The sequence below is a fragment of the Aedes albopictus genome, chromosome 1, assembly GCF_035046485.1.
Source record: "Aedes albopictus strain Foshan chromosome 1, AalbF5, whole genome shotgun sequence".
In the NCBI taxonomy this organism is placed as follows: domain Eukaryota; kingdom Metazoa; phylum Arthropoda; class Insecta; order Diptera; family Culicidae; genus Aedes; species Aedes albopictus.
Window position 1 is genome coordinate 226,180,255 of NC_085136.1, and position 22,048 is coordinate 226,202,302.

At 41.0% G+C, this 22,048-nt stretch overlaps 1 protein-coding gene across 8 annotated transcripts in view; it reads right to left on the minus strand.

The window, feature by feature from the left end:
- Positions 1-22,048, minus strand: part of LOC109410067 (growth hormone secretagogue receptor type 1) — a 484,121-nt gene that overhangs the window by 162,330 nt on the left and 299,743 nt on the right. The gene's annotated exons all lie outside the window — the stretch shown is intronic.

Below are 22,048 nucleotides of genomic sequence, written 5' to 3' on the forward strand. Positions count from 1 at the left end.
AGGCACGGGAGACCACTGCGGAGGAAACGACGACTCCCAGTGCAGCGGAGAACGGAAATGAACCAACTCCCACGCTGGCTGAGGAAAGTTGAGGATGCCATTCATCAGCTTAAAACTAACAAAGCAGCTGGTAAGGATGGCATCGCAGCTGAACTCATCAAGATGGGCCCAGAAAAGTTGGCCACCTGTCTGCACCGGCTGATAGTCAGGATCTGGGAAACCGAACAGCTACCGGAGGAGTGGAAAGCATGGGTAATCTGATCGATTCACAAGAAAGACGACCATTTGGAATGTGAGAACTTTAGAGCGATCACTATTTTGAATGCTTCTTACAAAGTGCTATCCCAGATCATCTTTCGTCGTGTGTCACCTAAAACAAAGGAGTTCGTGGGAAGTTACCAATCCGGTTTCATCGACGGCCGGTCGACAACGGACCAGATGTTCACCGTACGGTAAATCCTCCAGAACTAAGATCTCAAGCTTCATACGCCATGCCTCATTGGCTGGTTGTGCCAGTTTACCCTACTGGCCTAGAGTCTTGACTAGGTTTAATACATTCCAAGTTCCAATTATTGTCCGTTGTTTTGCATTAAAAGTCGCTGCTGTTAAATCAGTTCGTAATCTGTCACTTTTGGTTTCTTCGGAAACAGAAGGCTGTTGGCGTAAGGACCCAGATCCACCGAGATGGGGCTGCCACCTTAGGTATAACATCCGGTAGGGGAGCATTTCACATTCAGCCGCTGTATGCCATAACAGACGCAGTTGGAGACGCACCTACTGACAGACGCTCGGTACGCATCTCCTCATTCTAGCTGAAATCAGGAGGATCAAGCTGCACTACCAGTTAAGCACACAGCTCTTATCTGGCGCTCTTTGCTGTTGATTGACCTGTGGAAGCATGAGGTAGGAACTTGTAACCACCTGTACATTGACCTTTAAGGTTGTCGACTCACCGTTATACAGACCCATTTTGTTTTATATTGACTTTAATAATCTGCGTATCGTAAATTTGAATTTACGTTTCTTTTTGTCAGTTTGATAGATCAAAAAGATGAAGTAAAAAATCTCCATCGTGTCACCTTGTGGCATATTCGACATTTTGATGTCTGAAGCTTGGTCTGAAGTCATTGTGAATCTCGTCACGTATATTTAAATACACGTTATACCGTCGATACAAATTTCTACCCTCGTAGCATCACCCTAAAAAGCGAACCCTTAAAGTGCGACACAGAAAGCTTACACACTCGGCCACACGTATCGCACACTCCACTTGAGTTTGAAGTGTTATTGCTCGGAAAAAGTGTGGAAAGCCTCTTGAACGCGCAGAGAATCCCACCCATCCGGAGACAATCGTCCTCTATTAGTGACACGATATGTTTATTCTTCACACTGAAACAGCTGTTACATACTTGTGTGTTGAAAGTGCTCCGAAAAAGCGCCAAGTACACTCTTCAACAAACCCCATTCGACCGGCTTGGACAAATTTCCCTTGCGTATCCGAATCACCCGACCCGGCAAATGCGTTGCCATTCGTTTCCATTTTCTTTGTGAGTAACTTTCCGGTTTTCCTCACCAACCAACCAACGTAACATTCCCGCATCCCGTGACAACGAGGACCATTTTCCTCTCCGTCGTCGACAGCCATTATCGTACGCTTCATTACCGCCGCACAGTCTGTCTATTACCTATCTTTTCTACTCTTACTTTTTGTCCTGTACATGCATACCGACGAAAACTTGGTAAACTCACTCGAAATTCATAGGAAAGCATGGGCGAGCAATAGCACCGAAAGGAAGAAAAATTGAATATCAATGATGGCAAAACTATTGCATTATTATTCGTCGCGCCATAATAAACGACTTCTGAAGAAAGTCCGCCTTTTTGTTTGGGACAGTCGCGCTATTTGAAAATACCGACAGCCGGTTTTCCAACGACAGACGACAACAACAACTACTGACAATAGCCATAGGCGTGCTAGGAAATTTGAGGAAAAGGATGCCTGATATAGTTTTCAACGTTCTGATTGACGGACGACACTTTTCCGACATTATCGATGTCAGGACCTATCGTGGTGTCACTACCAAACTGCGGCCAAAGATCTCCGTCAGCAACAATAATGTACGGTACCGGCGACCACCACGGTACAAGCTTGAGTGACTAAAACAACCGGATATTGCCTCAGCAAACGCGCAGAATCTCGAGGCTGCGTTGCCAGACGAAGGCGAGCTCGATGAGGCCCCTCTAGAGGACTGCTGGAGTACAGTGAAAGCAGCCATCAAAGACGCAGCCGAGGCCACCATCGGGCACGTGGAACGGAATCGACGGAACGAATAATGGTTCGACGAAGAGTGCAGAACGGTTTGGAGGAGAAGAGCGCAGCGCGGTTGGTAATGCTGCAGCAAGGGACCCGACAGAACGTGGAACGTAACAAACAGAAGCGGCAACAGCAGACCCGCCTCTTTCGGGACAAGAAATTGAACTGCTGTGCCATTCTAAAGAAACACGATAGTTTTACCAGAAGCTCAACGCATTACGCAACGGCTTCGTGACGCGAGCCAAAATATGGAGATATAAGGCCGGAGGTCTCTTGTCGGACGGACGTGAGATGATCGAAAGATGGGAGCAGCACTTCGATCAGCATCTGAATGGCGTGGAGAACGTAGGCACGGGAGACCACGGCACCGGAGGAAACGACGACGCCTGTGCAGCGCAGGATGGAAATGAACCAACTCCCACGCTGAGGAAAGGAAGGATGCCATTCATCAACTCAAAACCAACAAAGCAATTGGTAAGGATGGTATCGCAGCTGAACTCATCAAGGTGGGCCCAGAAAAGTTGGCCACCTGTCTGCCTGCACCGGCTGATAGTTAGGATCTGGGAAATCGAACAGCTACTGGAGGAGTGGAAGGGAGGGGTAATCTGCCCCATTTACAAGAAAGGCGACCATTTGGAATGTTCCGTCGTCTGTCACCTAAAACGAATGAGTTCGTGGGAAGTTATCAAGCCGGCTTCGTCGACGGCCGGTCGACAACGAACTAGATCTTCATCGTACGGGAAATCCTCCAGAAATGCCGTGAATACCAGGTCCCAATGCATCACCTGTTCATCGACTTCAAAGCGGCATACGACAGTATCGACCGCGCAGAGCTAAGGAAAATCATGGACGAGAACGGCTTTCCTGAAAACAAATATACTATATTAACAATATAGGTCACTCTTACGATTTTTTGGCGACACCTTTTTAGTGAATGTGGCGCCACCAAGCGTCAGAAGAGGTACTACTACACACTAAATGCACGCGCTATCCGAATGACGTTTATTCTGTCGAACTGTCATTGATAGGTGGGGATGCCCATTTCTTCTGAAATAATCGATTAACATTAATCGATTTTTTTCAAGTACTCAAAATTTGAGTAGAAATTTAATTAGAACAAATTTAATTCTTTCTTCTTATTGCTTGTTGCGGAGATATAGAGATTCGCGCAGGAGTCTAAACAAGTGGAATCTCCGATATAAACAATTTTTGGCGTATATTATCGTCGCAGCACCAAATCGAAGTTATGAACGGTATTTTCTCCGAAAATTGCACAAGAATTTCCTTGTGGGATCCGTTTCAGAATTGTACCCTGGATTTTTTTTTCTCCAAGATTCCTTCACAAGCTCTTGGGGGATTCCTCCTAGAAATAATAATGGAATTATTTTAGGAACTTCTTTCGGGATTGTTTAGGGAAAGCGTTCCTCCTCCATTCTCCATTTTTTATCAAATTTCTTCAGCAGTTTTGTAAAGATTCCTCCAGATGTTCGTTCTGGTTTTTTTTTTCAAAAGTTTCTTCTGGGATTACATATCTCCATGAATAAAACGCAATCTGTGAAGTACTAGTTTTGTAGTAATAAGCTGAATGTTTGTATAATGAGAAAGTAAATAATATCTTATTTATAATAATTATTGCAATAAAATGGTAACTGCAATAATGGTAACAACAAAGCAAGAGTTTTATGACTGCTTGTCTGATTTGATGCTGTTTGAGCAAAACTTTGGGTAACTGTGTTGTTGTAATCTCATTTATTGCAACTTCAACAACATAGTTCCCAAAGTTTTGCTCAAGCAGCATCAAACTAGGCTAGGAATCATAATACCCATGAGTTTGCACCGTTTCAACGCAAAAACGGAGAGTTTAGCATCTCACCATACAAAAAACCAACTCATTACTACAAATCTAGTATTCACTTATTCCTTCTGGGAATCCTGGAAAAATGACTTCTGAAGACATTCCAAATTTATAGAAATCTTGGGAGGAATCACAAAAATAATTCCTGGAGGATTTTTGATACTTCAAAGAGGAATCTTCTGAAGGAATCCTGGAAAAATCCTTCGATTATATTAATTAAATTAAATCGCGTTGGAGATTTACGGAGTCACTTCGGAATTTTTCCGGAATTTCAAAAGAAATTCCTTGAAAAATCCCAGAAGACCTTGTGGAAATCCTTAAAGGACGGAGTGAATTCAAGAAGGAACTTTTGGAGGAATACTGGTATAAATCCCGGTTGAAATTCCCAGGAGGAGTTTTTGAACTCTTGGATAAATTTCCGAAACAACTCCTGGTCGTTGATTTTGGAGGAATTCCAGAAGGAACTCCGGGAGGTATTCTTTAAAAAATACTCCTGAGGGAATCGTTGAAGGAGCTTTTGTAGGAATCCAAGAAAGACTCCAAGAAACTCCCATAAAGAAATCCTATAAGGAACTTTTTGACGAATCCTCAAACAGAATTCTTGAGAATTCCTAGAATTAATTCTTGAAGGAACATCAGAAGAAATATCTGGAGTAATTTCAGTAGGGACTCCTGGGGGTCCCTCGAAGGAACCTCTGGAGAAATTTTAGAAAAAAAAAACTTTTAATCAATCTCTGAAGGCACTCTTGGATGAATTTAAAAAAGAGCTTCTGCATAAATCTCTGAAAAAAACTCTAGGAGGAAACCAAGGGGAATGACATCCTTTTCTAATCGTCGCTAACCGCTGTTAGCGCCACAGGCGCAGTTAAACGCAGTTAACGACGGTTAGCAACGGATATATGCGGATTTTTCCGGTTAATAAAGGAAATGTAATTCCCCCTGGAGGAAACTGAGAAGGAACTTTAAAGAGATGAACCAGCCTAGGACTGTCAATCTCTATAATAAAGTAATATTAATAATAATAATAATGAGAAGGAACTTCCGTTCGAAAATCAGAAGGAATTCAGAAGGAACATCTGAAGTTATGCCTGACTAAATTTATGGAAGATTATCACTCTGCAGCAGGCGAATTTGCTAGAATATTTTTACTAACTGAAGTTCACCCAGAAGCTCATGACTGTATATTTATAAAGTGTTGAGCTTTGCAAGGATTTCGCTACGATCATGTAAATGTGCAATCTTTGACAGCACAATGTTCACACATCCAACAACAAAGGAAACCGATTAGTCCGGAATAAAACAATCAGTATTCGAATAAACTCACAGTTCACTTCGGAAGAACAACGAAATTAAACGAAATTAAATTTGACGGGTTCCATTCTCAGGTCCGGTCCCGGAGCTCATTTTTTTGTAAGCACGGAACGCTCAAACGTTGAAATTATTAAGTTCGTGTATCGGTCCATTAGCTTGTGCACCCTTGGATGCAATGTCTTGCACTCTGCCACAAGAAATTTGACGTGTACTTGGTTGGTGATCTTCCGGATTTTTTGTAAGCTATCCAATCCGATGTATGTATGTCAGCGTGGACATTAAGAAAGATCATATTAAAAGCCATTGTCAAAGGAAAATAGCAACCGCCAGGGCAAAATATACGTAAATTTTGAGGGTGAAATTTTTAAAATTCGAAGTTAAACGATATCGGTGACGTAATTCTCAATTTAGTTGAAAATCGGAGTTTTCGACTAGCGAAGTTGGGGTTTTCTCCAAATCCGTGCGTAGGACCTAGCTTCGGAAGTGGTGCCTTGTCTAGTAAACCTGGTCCGCTATACAGCGCATCACTTCTGAAGTTAGGTCCGACGCACGGATTTGGAGAAAAATCCAACTTCGCTAGTCGAAAATTCCGGGGTTCAACTGCACGGAGAATGCAATGAGGGAGCATTCAAATTCTTCTACAGATATATTCGTGGATGTCATCTTATGAAATATTATTTTGTTTGTGTACCTATATTGTAAATCGATTATTTATTAATCGATTATTTGGGAACAAAAAACTTCGACACCCCTAACATCTTTTTCTGAGAAATGTCACCTTGCACGGTAAAATAAAATTGATTAAAATACAATTATTGACTTTTTCTGACAACAGGGTGTGCTGTAATCATTCGTAAACGGCGTCTCCATGCCGTTGTATGTGAAAACACGAAGTGACCTATATTGTTAATATAGTATATTTGCTGAAAAGCTGACTAGACTGATAAAAGCAACGATGGATAGTATGCAAATCTGCGTAAGAGTTTCGGGTCAACTATCTAGTTTATTCGGATCTCCCCGAGGACTGCGACAAGGTGACGGACTCTCATGCCACTCTTCAACATCGCTCTGGAAGGTGTGATGCGACGAGTGGGGCTCAATGGCCGGGGAACGATTTTCACAAAATCCGATCAATTTGTTTGCTTTGCGGACGAACCGTTCCATGGTTTCTTTCAGAAGTTCTTCCGAGATTTCTGTCATGGTTCCTCTACACTACAGTTTGTCATGGGATTTCTTTCGGAGTCCTTTCCGTGATTTCAATGACTTGCTTCTGTGATTTCTCTTACAAATTTTCCGGGATTTCTTTCTGATACTTTACCTAAAGATTATAAAAAAAGACACGGACAACGTCTTCAGTCTAGTCTAGACGAACCAGCCAAGGGTTGAAAGTCTCTATAATAAAGATATACCAATCAACGTCTTCAGCTTTCGGCTCTACAGACTGTTTTAAAACTTAACACTAGACAACGAACAAACGGAGCATGCACCAGTAGAAACGGGGAAGAAACTATTCTCACGAAAAGTTTCAACGCCCGAAGCGAGAATTGAACCCTCGCCTCATAGCATGGTGCGATTATAAGCTTGGTGACCCTAACCGCATGGCTACGAGGCTCCACAACGCGGTTTTCTTCAAGAGCTTCTCTCGATTTTTTTCAAAAGAGTTTCGAGGGATTCTAGGCGAGATACATACAGAAGTTTTTCTTTGGATTTATCCCAGAGCACTTTCAAGGATTTCTCCCGGAGATTTTTTCCGCATTTATTGTAAGGATCTTTATGAGACATTTATGTTAAAAGTTTTCCTGCAACTTTTGCAGGTATAGCCAAAGCATTTTTTTCCTGATTTTCTCACGTTTTTTTCACGATTTTTGCAGAAGATTTCCTCTATCAGGGATATCTTTTAAAATTTCATCACAAAGCTACACCCGGAGTTTCCTCTTGAAATGGCACCCATAGTTTTCCTTGGAGTTCCACATGGGGTACCAACAGGATTAGTTTGAAGACTTCTCCTGGAATGTGACAACCGCATTTCATTCCTCAGGAAATATTCGGGAGCAATCTGTTAATTAGATCATTAAACCATCAATTTATAAATGAATTCATAGATAAACTTCTAAAGGATTTTTTGGGGGAAATTTTGGAAAATTTCCTGAAAAAATCCAAGATAAATCGCAAGAGGAATTCCTTTGGAGAAAATTAAAAAAAAATGCAGGTATTTCTAGAGAAATCCCTGGAAAAGATGATGGATTTGTGAATTTATTGAAGCAACTTCTAAATAAAATTCTGGAAGAATCCCTGGAAGAATTCCTGAAGGAGTTACTGGAGAAATTCCTCCAGGGATCCCAGGATGAATTCTGGAAGAAATCCAGCAGGCAGGCTTGTCCGCACTGAGCGCGTGAAAATTCTGCTCTTTTGATTTACACCACCAAAACCATCATATTTATGCAATCTTCCTATTTTACCTGATAGAAGGATGTTTGAAAATCCTAAATGTCATTTCAAACTGTCAAAAAATCACACCACAGTGCCGCACTGAGCGCGCAAAGAGAAATTCACTGGGGTGAATTCACCCGGGTGAAATTCTCTTTGCACGCACAATGTGGCACTGCGGTGCGATTTTTTGACAGTTTGAAATGACATTTAGGATATTCAAACATCCTTCTATCAGGTAAGATAGGAAGATTGCATATATATGATGGTTTTGGTGGTGTAAATCAAAAGAGCAGAACTGTCATGCACTCAGTGCGGACAAGCCTGCCAGCAGGAATCCCCGGAGGAACTCCTGAAGTAATCCCCGGCGGAGTTTGTGTAGCAATCCCCCGGAGGAATTCCTGAAGGGATCCTCATAGGAATTTCAGGAGGAATCCCCAGAAGAACTCCTGTAGGAATCCACGGAAGAATTCTCATAGGAAGTCCTGGAGGAACTCCCGCAGAAATTCTTAGAGTAATCCCCGGAGACATTCCTGGAGGAATCTCTGGAGAAATTAAAAAAGGATTTCCCGAAGGAATCCTTGGAGGAGAGTCTGGAGGAAACCCCGGAGGAGTTTCAGGAGGAATCCCTGGAGAAATTCCTGGAAAAATCGCTGGCAGAACTCCTGGAGCAATTCCTTGGATGAATCCTAGGAGGAATTGTTGAAGGAATTCAAGATGTTTTTTTTTATTTCTGGAAGAATTCCTGGAGAAATTCTTTAAGGGATCCCAGGAGGAATTCTTGAAAGAATCCAGCAGCAATTTCTTAAGAAATAGCATTCTTCAAGCAATCTCAGAAAGAATTCATGAAAGAATCCTTGCAGAAATTCCTGAAGGAGATCCCGGTGGCATTCCTGAAGGAACCCCTGGAGAAATTCCTGGCGATTTCTTGGAGGACTTCTTGAAGGAATCCCCTGAGAAATTTAAGGAGGAGTTCCTGGAAGAATCTGGAGGCATTTTTGAAGTAATCCTTGGAGGAATTTTTGAAGGAATCCCTGGAATTCCTACAGGGATTCCTTCAGGAATTCCTCCAAGGTTTGCTTCAGAAATGCCTCCAGAGATTCTTTCTGGAATTAATCCCTCAATTCCTCCGAGGATTCCTCCAAAGTGTCCTCCAAGGACTCCTTCAAGAAATCCCCCAGAGATTCCTCCAGGGATTCATTCAGAAATTCCACCGGGATCTCCTTCAGGAATTTCTGCAAGGATTCTTTAACGAACTCTTTCTGAGATTCATTGAAGTGTGCTATTTCTTCAGAAATTCCTGCTGGATTCCTTCAAGAATTCCTTCTGGGATCCCTTAAGGAATTTCTCCAGGGATTCTTCCAGAATTAAAAAAAATCTGGAATTCGTTTAGGAATTCCTCCAAGGATTCATCCAAGGAATTCCTCCAGGAGTTCTTCCAGAGATTTTTCCAGAAATTACTCCGGGTTCTCCTCCAGGGATTCCTTTGGGAAATTCTAATAAAATTTCTCCAGGGATTCCTCCAGGAATTTCTCCGGAGATTCTTCCAGGAATTCCTCCTGGAAATTCTCCAAGAATTTATCCAGGAATTCCTCCGGGGATTACTCCAAGAATTTCTGCGGGGGTTCCTCCAGACTTTTTCTGGGAATTCATGGAGGAGTTCCTGGATGGATTCCCGGAGAAGTTCCTGGACGAATCTCTGGAGAAATTTATGAAGAATTCTCTAGAGGCTTTCCTGGAGAAACCCCTGGAGGGATTCGTGGAGGAATTCCTGGAAAAATCTCTTGAGGAATACTAGAAGGAATACCTGGATGAAGTTCCGGAGGAATTCCTGGAGAAAACTCTGGAAGAATTCGTGAAGAAATCTTCAAAGGAGTTCCTTGGGGAATCTCCGGAAGAATTCCTGGAAGAATCCAAAAAGGAGTTCCTGGTGAGATTCCCAGAGGAAATACTGGAAGAATCGCCGGAGAAAATCCTGCAAGAATCCCCGGAAAAAATCCTGCAGAAATCCCCAGAGTAATTCATGGAGAAATCAATGACGGAATTGCTGGAGGAATCCCCGGAGATATTCCAGGAGAAATCTCCTGAGGAATTCCAGGAGGAATCCGCGGAGGAATTGAACATCTGCAGGAATTTCTGGATGAATCCCCGGAGAAATTCCTGTAGAGATCTCTTGAGGAATATCCGGAGGAATTTCTGGAGTAATCCACGGAGGAATTCCTGGAGAAGCCAACTAACATTTTTAGCGCTATAAGCTTCAGTCATTTGCTTTCTGTTGTGTAACCATCGTATTGAAGCAGTCAAAGCTGAGTAAAAGGGAAGCTAGTCAAATATAAACCATAAGCTAATACACGACTGCAAAACAAGCACCATACAGCTACCAAACTCGGTTTTCAAAAATCAATCACTTGTCACTGGGGCTGCCTTTACTGCACTCTGTTCCAACTCCGGGAGATTTCCCGGAAGATGTGAAAACTTGAACAAATCGAATAGGAGTCCCCACTAACAAAACAGCTGCTACTATACAGTACAATTCGTAATACTGACAAATCCACAAACCAGAAGCGCTTTGAAGGCCGTTAGGCGATATCATTACAGCTAGAAGCTGTAATAAAGAAACTGTTGGTATACCAACACGGCTTGTCGGATGAAAACATTATTGTCAAAACAAATTTCGAGCGCGATATATAGCTACTACACAAATACTTTACAGCTATCTCTTCCTGTGTTGTGGAATTATTTCGGTTGCTTTTATTGCACTTTAATCCAACTCCGGAAGATTTGCCGGGAGATGTACAAATCGAGTAAGAGTCCCAGCCAACAAAACAGCTGCTTTTATACAGTACATTTTGTAATGTTGCCAAATACACAAAACAGCAGCGCTTAGTAGTTATTTAAAGAACACTCTTTCAGCTAGAATGTGACGAAAAACCTGTTGACGCAACCATACAGCTTCTTCAATGTAAACATTATTGCGTTTGACGTTTCACTAGCTTTTGCAACAAGATGCAGTTGGGTAAGGTTTCTTGTGGCACAATTATGAAGCCATGTCTGGAGTAAAACAAAACAGGCTATTTTCTATCCTATTTATATATAGCAGTGTGGCTTCGAGGACATCATCGGAACCAGTGGATACGGAGATCGGGAGTTAAATTCCAAGTAGCGGCAAGTACTTTAACTATTCAATTTTAAAAGCATTAATTCCAGTTCCACAAGTATTGCGTCACGGTATCCATAACCTAATTATATTTAATCGATTAATTTGGGGATGCCGTATAACTATTATTTAACAACTGTGAAAAGGCTGAAAAAGCACCTTCTCGAGATGTTATTCAGTTAGTGCTTACATAGGAGCCGAGAAAAGAGCTATGACTTGGTGGCATAGAAGCTGATCGCACAGCATGTACAAGTGGATTAAGTTCGCCAGATTCATTGGTATAGGGCTTGCATGAAGCTTCCGTCCATATATACAACACAGTAACTCAGCATCAAGCCGTATTGAGGGCGCTTTGTTGACGTATACATTAACAATAAATGTTAGTTGGGAACCCAAGTAACACACTTGTCACCGAAGAGTCACGACGGCGCAGGTTTTTGTTACGCAGAAGTCACTGTGACTTACTTCTAACAAATAAACACTTACTTGCTAGAAGTAAGTCACAGTGACTTCTGCGTAACAAAAACCTGCGCCGCCGTGACTCTTCGGTGACAAGTGTGTTACTTGGGAACACTCTGGAGGTTAAAACTCTGGAGGAGTTCGTGGAGGAATCTGCGAAGGAGATCCTAGGGGAATCTCCGGAAGAATTCCTGAGAGAATCCCCAAAGAAGTTTCTGGTGCAATTCCCGGAGAAATTCCTGGAAGAATCCCGGAGAAAATCGTGGAGAAATACCCGAAAAATTTCCTGGACAAATCACCAGACGAATTCAAAGAGAAATTCATGAAGGAATTTCTTGGAGGAATCCACGATGGAGCCTCTACATGATTTTTTTGGAGGAATCCTCGCAGGGTTTTCTGAAGGAATCCCCGGAGAAATTTCTTGAGAAATTCCTGGAGCAATTCATGAAGCAATTCCTGAAGGAATCCCTGAAGGAATTCTTGGAGGAATGCTTGGAGGAATTCCTGGGGGAATTTCCTGAGGAATTCAGGGAGGACTCCTTGGCGGAATCTTTAGAGGAATTCCTGGAGAAATTTCTGGATGAGTTCCTGGAGAAATTCGTGGAGGAGTTCCTGGAGAAATTTGTTAAGCAGTTCCTGGAGGAGTTCGCGAAGGAGTTTATGGAGGAATTTTCGGAGAAGTTCCTGGAGGAGTTTCTGGAGGAGTTCCTGGAGGAATCCCCGAAGGAATTCGTGGAAGAATCCCCGGAGAAATTATTTTGAGGTACCGCACGCTAGCAGTGAATGGTGTTCTACAAAGTCCTTCTCTTTCCCTTCTGGAACCGGTTCCGGCATATCTGGATAATTGATCTGCTTGCCCTTGGCATGTTTGTTTGTACAAAAATTGAATCAGAAACGCCATTTTGCGGGCGCTTCAAAGTTAATGTCTAACATATTTGGAAGGAGCTTTTGGTCAGAATATTCTGAGAGAATTCCATAAGAAGGAGTATAAGTATAACCTGAAAAAATCGGATATTTCCACGATGAGTATTTATTAAATTGGACCTGTACCCCCTACTCACGCCAATGACGATAACTGTAGGTCGGTCAGCTAGATTGGCGGGCACTCAGTTTTTCCTGCCTGCCCATTTGGGTAGAGTATTTATCGTCGGCTGCCGTTGAAGGAAAATTGAAAAATTCCCAAGCGCGAACGAAAGCTGATTTATAAAAGGCTCACTAAAGTTTCTGGAAATATTGGCCGACTACAGAGCCTAAAGCTATATACATGTAGCCGGAGAAATAAGATGAAACCGGTTTGGGGTGGTGTAGGCAGCTGCTATGCTGTTATTATTAAACTCAACCATCAAAAGTTAGCTTTTCGGAACTGCCACCGTGGGATCAATAAATTCCAGGGAAATCTTAATTCGATAATGGAAATTGGCTATGCAAAGTTCACACTTTTCTGAATGGACCCGGAGTTCCTCCGCAGTAGGTAAATAAAGCTCAATGGGGAGTCATTTGGTCGTATGTGTGGTATATTACCATAATCATGGATTCAAAGAAAATTGGAGTAAAAACCGTAGCGAAGCGTAGGAGTTTTAAACAATGCCACTCTGTCTTGCATGTGTGTTTTGGATTGTGACGTCATTGTGTTAAACAAGTACATAGTTCCCGAGCGAAGGTGAATAACATTATTTGTGATATTTTGATTTCTTACACAGAACTTTGCAGTTGCATAGCCACAGCTGAACAAAAAACCCGGATTAATCCACCTAGTGGTGATAGTGCCTTTCTCGTCGAACATGTACTCATGATCTTTCCTTGGCCGGGATACGACTGGGATAGTTTTGCTTCAGAATTTTGGCTTTGCAGTCTTTTGGAGAAACCGAAAACACTAGTTTATGTTTTTTTTTTCGACGTTTCGATCCGTATGGGGCTTTTTCAGGGGTTCAATCGGTCAACGTTTTTTTTTTGTCAATATACATTGAGTCCGTTCGGTTTGAAAGCGTCGTGATGCGGACAGTCTACTACCTATCGGGTGGTCTAGAATTCGGTTCCTGTTTTTGGAATCTTCCACTATTGCTTTGTATAGAAAATTTCTGTGCATGGGTCATCATTCCGAAGCATGATCTTTCCGTCGACGTATCTGAACTGTTCCTGAATCCTGAGAATATTTTATTGAGAAAAGCAATAGTTTAAAAAAAAACCCAGATTAATCCACCTAGTGGTGATAGTGCCTTTCTCGTCGAATATGTACTCATAAACTTTTCTTCGACGTTAGCCAAAATGTTCCTGAATCCTGAAAACACTTTACACTAGCAACAATTTTAACAAAGCCATCATCGATTTTCGAAACTTATTGATGATACATATTCCGATGTTATGTTCAACAACAAAACAGAGCAGAAAAAGATCAGACCTCTCAGTTGACTGCTTGTCCACCTTAACCCTAGTCGTGTATTGGGGTCATTGTGATTCCATTCCATCCACTACGGCAGCGGGGTGAGCGTCAGCTAATGCTTGAAGAAGGTTAACTTTATTCACAATCACAGATCAAGTTGTGATCTTCGCCAATGTTTATTTCAGCACACTTTAGGCTATATTTTATTATCATTGGTAACACGATTCATGTAAAATTTGACCTTCCTACGAGGAAAATGCAGAAAATGTAGATTTTCCATTCAAATTTCAATCGCAATGAGAAGAGTGAGGGCTCAACCAGCCGCACCCAAATTGTGAGCAGTAATTTTAGAAGCATAACACTCAGGAAAATTGCCTCATACTTAGGGTCTGTGTCAATTGGCGAATTAAAATTAATTTTCACTTAAACTTGACAGTTCGATAATTATTTCCTTAGGAAAACTGTCAAGTTTAAGTGTTGAACTGTCAAATTTAAGTAAAAAATAATTTTAATTTGCCAATTGACACAGACCCTTAATGGCAAATATCCATGTGCCAAACCACATCCAAAGTATATGCAACCAATACCCGATTACGCAGGCAAATTAGCACATGAATAGTATGTGCTCTAAATTGTATGAGTCGCTGCTGTATGGTGCCTCATCAAAAGTATGAGTTGCACTAATGGAAAACATTTGTTTACCCCCATTGCAAAAATCCATGTCCCGGACACATAGAAGGAATGAAGATTTTTTTCCCAGTGAAGGAGATTGGAGATTGAAAAACTGTATAAGGTTGATGCGATTAAATTATATTTTTATATAAAACGTTGATCCATCCTACTATACATTTACACCGCAGGAATCTGAAATGGGGTGATTTGAAGAGATCGCTTTGGTCACGATTTCGTTCTCTCGCATATATGAAAACTTTGATCATTTCTTCATTTATAATCTTACCCAACGTTTACATGCTATCAAAAAAGCCACAATTTCATTAATCGCTTTGACATTTATTTTGTTAACCTTTATAATTCCGCTATTTGATGTGCAGCTTGCATGGGTTTGGTTAAATTTTACGTTTGACTACTTCCGGCGGGACACCTGGAACTGATTCCGGTTGTCTCAAATATGGTCTTAGACTATGTTTTTGTTCATCACACGACCTGAAAAACCGGAAAATGATGTGATTTGAGGCTATTTTCTTGCTAACCGTTCGGCAAATTTTTGAAAATGCCGCGATTTTATATATCGCATGCATGGTTTTGGTTCACTTCTATCAAATGACACCCGCAACCGATTCCAAAATACTGTGGCCTGAGACTATTTTCTTGTTGACCGTTCATCAGATTATCAAAAATGCCGCTATGGTTGAGTTCCTTTCTATATTTTACCACTTCCGACGCGTTACTCGTTTTGTCACCAGTTCTGGAACACTACCGGTTCTCCCAAATATGGTCTGAGATTATTTGTTGGTTAACCGTTTATCTTGTTACTGAATAAGTCATCGATATGTCGCATGTATTGGTTCTCTTTTCCATTTGATCATTTCTGGCGGGACACCCGTAATCAGTTCCGTAACACACTGATAGGGCTTGCGTCTATTTTCTTGCAACTGTTCATCATGTTACCTAAAAAGCCGTGATTTGAGGTATCGCATGCATGGGTTTGGTGTCACTTCCGGTCCGGAACCGGTTGCGAAACACTACCGATAGTCTCTGAAATAGTCTGAGCCTATTTGCTTGCTAAAGTTTATTAGGTTATCAAAAAAGCCATGGGTTTGGTTCAATTTTATATTTAGCCGCTTTCGGAGGGAACTAGTTTCGGCACTACTGACAGTCCATAATGTGGTCTTAGCCTACTTCCTCAATAACCGGTCATAAAGTTGTCGAAAAAGCCGTGATTTGATTTGCCGCATGCAAGAGTTTCGTCAACTTTTATATACGGCCACTTCCGGCGGAACACCCGGAACCGGTTCTGAAACACTACCGGTTCATATAAGGTCTGAGACTGTTTTCTTGCTAACTGCTCATCAGGTTATCGAAAATGCTGTAGTTTGATGTGCCGCATGCATGCGTTTGGATCGCTTTTATATATGACCACTTCCAGCGGGACATCCGGAACTGGTTCCGATACACTGCTGGTTCAGATATGGTCTGAGTCTTTTTTTATGCCAACCTTTCATTGGGTTATCAAAAAAGTCGCGCTTTGATATATCGCATGCATGGATTTGGTTCACTTCTATATTTGGCCACTTCCGGCGGGACTCCCGGAACCGGTTCCGGAATACTACCGGTTCAGTTATGGTCTGAGACTGTTTTCTTGCTGACTGTTCATCAGGTTATCCAAAATGTCGCAATTTGATGTATCGCATGCATGGATTTGGTTCACTTTTAAATATGACCACTTCCGGCGCGACTCCCGGAACCGGTTCCGGAACACTACCGGTTCAGATATGGTCTGAGACTATTTTCTTGCTGACTGTTCATCTGGTTGTCCAAAATGCCGCAATTTGATGTGTCGCATGCATGGATTTGGTTCACTGTTATATTTGGCCACTTCCGGTGGGACTCCCGGAACCGGTTCCGGAACACTACCGGTTCAGATATGGTCTATGACTGTTTTCTTGCTGACTGTTCATCAGGTTATCCAAAATGCCGCAGTTTGATGTGTCGCATGTATGTGTTTGTTACATTTTTATGTATGGCCCCTTCCAAGGGTACTGGTACGGAACACGTAAATGGCCATAACTCCGGAACGGCTGGACCGATCCGAACCATTTTCAATAGGAAACAATGGGACCAGATTCCGCGTCGAATGAACCGTCGGTCATTAAAATCGGTTGAGGTTTACTGCCAAAAAGTGATGTGAGTTTAATTGTACACACACATACACACACACACACACACATACACACACAGACATCACCTCAATTCGTCGAGCTGAGTTGATTGGTATATGTGACTTGACCCTCCGAGCCTTCTATCAAAAAGTCGTTTTTGGAGTGAACATATAGCCTTTCCAGTACAGTACGAGAAAGGCAAAAATTGGGAAACTTATTAATGGAACATATTCCGACGTTATGTTGAACGTATAGACAGAGCTGGAAAATATCAGAATTTTCAGTTGACTGCATGAGCACCTTCACTATCACTGAAGACTGATCAATTACAAGCTAGGATATAGCTTCTTTCTTAATCACAGATGACTTTACGGTCTTCGACAAAGTTTTTTCTTCACACTTTAGGCTATATTTTATTATCATAGGTTACAAGATTCATGTAAAATTTGACAAAAAATGCAAGCAATAAAACCATTAAAAAAAATCCCAATAGTTTAGACGCAAAAGAGGATTGAAAAAACTTTGTCCGGGGTTGTTGCGATAATTTTCATTTTCCCATATAACGTTGATCCATCCTACTGTATATTTTTACACCTCAGGAATCTGAAATGGTGTGATTTTTTTAAGTTGCTTTAGTACGGACAAACAGACATATCATTTGGGACATATTCATCATCAACATCGTCACGAAAAAAATAATCGCCAAATGCTAATCAGGTTGCATTTCACAACTCGCTGCTGGCTTGATGGCGGTAGTGAGTAAACGTCAAACGAACAAAAACGATTTCACGCGTAACTTTACCACGTACCGTATCTAACAAAATCCACGAACGGAGACAATCGAAGGGGAAGTTCGCTGTTCCCGTAGCAAACTAATACATTGAGCATTTCAAAAACGTGAAAAATCCGGGTATTTTTTCACAAATCATCCCTAAAGGTAAGTGATACAAGTAATCCTTAACGAAATTCAGCGCCTCACGTGAAAATCTTTTTTTTTGTTTACATAGAGTAATGCGGGGCAAAAGTTTGCCCAGATACTCGTCAATAAAAACTGGAACGATTTCGTTATGTACTGGCAGAGTTATGGAAACAAATGTGTTTCTAGCTATTTTGATGCAATTTTTGGATCTTTTGTAATAAGAATTTGTAATGATCGAAAGAAGAAGATTTACAAAATCTCTTGATGTCGTAGAATCGTAATTCCATTGACCAATCCAAATTCCTGTGTGGTAGTGGTTTGTGTTCAGATTTCCCGTGTTAATCTATCTGTAAGAACTTTGTAAACATCTTTTGTTCTCACGTATATGGATAGGCTTGCATTAGGTTTCGTGAGACAATTTTTGGACAACTCAATAGTAGTTCGAATAAACAAAAAGCTTCTAGTGCTTCTTGTAGGAAGGAACATTGTTAAAACCTCGACAGTGGGGCAAAAGTTCGCAATAGCTGTAGGGCAAAAGTTCACACTATATTTCTGAATCTAGAGCATCAATATAATTACAAAATATTTGAAGCAATGGCGATTTTGTTTAGAAACTAATATTATGTATAATTTGTGTAGTATGCATCTTTAAATCGTTCTGAAAGAGGATTTGAACTTATTTTTGGAAGAAAATCGATTATAAGGCAATCAGTGTGTTCGCCTTTTAGAAATGAAGAATGGCTGAAAAAACATTTTGGAACATTTTTTCGCCATATTCGTGTAAACCTTTGAATGTTTTTGGGAATATTATGTTGTTCTACTTTTTTTTGGATCTTTCATAGCTTAGTTTGTAAATTCATACTTATAATTCATCACCGTACTGACGAAGGTTAGATTCAAGTATTTTGTGTAATTACTTCACAATGTATTTTGACAACTTCAGTAACGCTGGAAAAGAATGCTCTCTGTTATAAGTTTTGGAAGTGTTCATAAAATACACTGTATACTAAAGCTGATTACTAGGCAGTGTTCGAATTGGCATGTAATGCTATGAATTGAAAGAAACACATTTCGTGCATAGAGTGAAATGGTGAACATGAATTAACATGAAATAAATGAACTTCACACTAATAAAATATCCTTCACAATGTGCGAACTTTTGCCCCGCACAGTGCGAACTTTTGCCCCCACTATGAGGCAAAAGGTCGCATTTGAGTACTTGTATTAAAATTTTTATTACTAGAACTACAAAAGGAACGTGAAAAAAAATCTAGTAATACGTTTCGAAGGTATCATGATAGGGTTTCGTTTAACGAGAAACAACGATATTATTTTCTTTTTGTTTAATAGTTATTAGATATATACTGTTAGGTGTGAACTTTTGCCCCGCATTACTCTATGTTACATACGGTGTTTGGTAAAGTAAGGCTTGATCTATATTTGATTCAACCGTTGAAACAAGCACGATGGGTAGTGATTAGAGTGAGACGTCTGTGTATATGTGGCCTTAGTTCAGTCAAGATTTTGTTCTCTTACACATATTTATCGCTTGCATTGACTTTGTTCACTTTTGTAGTTCCTGTTCCACCCAATTCTGGTTCTGCATCACTATCGGTAGCCTCCAATGTGGTCTGAGCCTATTTTCTTGCTAATCGTTCCTCAAGTTATTGAAAAAAACAGCGGTTTGATGTGTCGCATGCATAGGTTTGGTTCACTTTTGTATTCGGCCACATTCGGTAGGATAACCCAATCCTGAACACTACTGGAAGTTTTGAATGCGGTCTGAGCCAATTTTCTTGCTAACCGTTTGTAACGTGAGAAATGATGTGTGAACCTCTGTAAATTATCGGTGTACCTTTTGTTTGAAAATGTCATTCTTTGGATGTTTTTGTTTTGTCCCCGTGCACTAAAAAATCATAAATAAAGCAACGGCACGGGTGCAAACTAAAGTCTTTGTTCCTGTGTATAAAACACCGAAGTTGTGAGTAATTATTAATTGTAAATTGTGGAATTACTATATGTTTAATAAATTATAGCTTTACAGCATAGGCTATGCGAATCCACTACGCGTTCTCATTTGGCCTTGCTAGAAGATCGGTGCCCAAAGCTGCTGTTTGCAACACCGTTTTTCGGGTTATCTAAAAAGTCACGATTTGATGTATAGCATGTATGGGTTAGGATAACTTTTTCATTTGGCCACCTCCGGCGGGACACCCGCAACCGATTCCGGGACAATACCGATTATCCCTTATATGGTTTGAGACTAGTTTCTTGCTAACTGTCCATCAGGTTTCCTAAAAAGCCATGAATTGATGCGTCTAAGGGATGGATTTGTTTCATTTTTGTATTTGACCACTTCCGGCGTAACAACTGAAACGATTCTGGAACATTACCGATATTGTCTAATGTGGTGTGAGCCTATTTTCTTGTTAACCGTTCATCAAGTTATCTGAAAAGCCGCTATCTGATGTATCGCATGCATGGGTTTGGATCCTTTTGACCACTTCCGGCGGGACACCCTAGATCGGTTCCGGAACACTATCGGTAGTCTTTAAAAAGATCATAGATGTGGTCTGAGCTTATTTTCTCGCTAATCGTTCATCAAGTAATTTAAATAGTCGCTATTTAATGTGCCGCAGGCAGAACCAAACCCACTCTTCCACATTTGACTACATCTGGCGGAACACCCGGAACCGGTTCCGGAACACTATCGGTTGATCAGGTCTGAAACTTTTTTCTTGCTAAAGGTTTATCAGGTTGCCTAAAGAGCCGCGATTTGATGCGTCGCATGTGAGGGTTTGTTTAATTTTTATACTTAGCTACTTCCGGCAGGACATCTGGAACGGGTTCTATAACACTACCGGTTCAAATATGGTCTGAGAATGTTTTCCTGCCTACTGTTCATCAGGTTATCGAAAAAGCCGCTGTTTGATGTGTCGCATGCATGGGTTTGGTTCACTTTCATATTTGACCACTTTCGGCGGGACACCCGGAACCGGTTCCGGAACACTACCGGTTCAGATATGGTCTGAGACTGTTTTCCTGCTTACCGTTCATCAGGTTATTTAAAATGCCGTGGTTTGATGTGTCGCATGCATTGTAACGTTTTTATATCTGGCCCCTTTCTGGGGTGCCGATCCGGAACACCTAAATGGCCATAACTCCAGAACGGCAGGACCGATCTGAACCATTTTCAATAGGAAACAATGGGACTATATACCGCATCGAATAAACCATCGGTCGTTGAAATCGGTTGATATTTACTATCTAAAAATGAGGTGACCTTTTTGTACACATACACACACATACGCACACGGCTCCACCCCACTACCCCGAACGCCATTACCCCGAACGCCACTACCCCGAAAGCCATTACCCCGAATAGGCGAAAGCCAATACCCCGAATGGGTCATTACCCCAAAACCCATTACCCCGAAAGCCATTACTCCGAATAGGACATTACCCCGAAAGCCACTACCCCGAATGGGTCATTACCCCGAAAGCCACAACCCCGAATGGGCCATTACCCCCAATCATCCAGGAGATCACCAAAAAAGTGATGGCCGATTAGAAGTTGATGGTTATAAGTTAGAAAACGCTAATCAGTAACAAGTGTATGAATACTCTTCTCCACCCTTCCCTATAGTGGTAAAACTGAACTTATTCAAATGTTTACCTTCTTTAAAAAATAGGCTGTTCTTTTGAGTTTGCAGAGTCCAACCGTGTTCTTTTGCAGAGTTGTTTGGCAGCCTGTTAATTTATCTATAGACATTTTCCTTCTTTTAAGCAGAGGCTGTTCTTTCGAGTTTGAGTGTTATACAGTTTATTTACAGACGAACTACTAACTCCATAGTGGATTTGTTCTTCTTCGAATAATAGGCTGTTCTTTCAAATTAAGTTATTGAAAATTAAGTGGCGGCCAAATTGGTCCAATTTTTTTCCTCTTGAGGATAGACTGTTCTTCCGAGGCCTGCTCATCAGTCGATCTATAATTTATTCGGCCTCAATCTTCATGGCTATGCTAGAATGAAGCGGTTCAGTTGACATATAAACTTATTATCTTGATTGAGTCTATCAGTATGCATTGGCTGTGGCCCTACTATGATGAATTGGTTCTATACTATTTTCCAGAATGCCACATTTTTTCGAAAAAAATATTTCAAAGAAAACCTGAGATCATTATATTAATTAATTTTAGTACATTTAAACATGATCTGATATTTTGTTTCTTATTTTAATTAATTGTATCAGTTGATGATCAGTTTCCGGAACGTCAAGCCTTAAAATTGTTTTCAAATATTTTCAAGATTTTAGTACTTGCAGTACTAAAGTAAATCCAGCATCGTTAAACCAAATGGACTTTTTTTTGTCTAGCGATCAAACTGT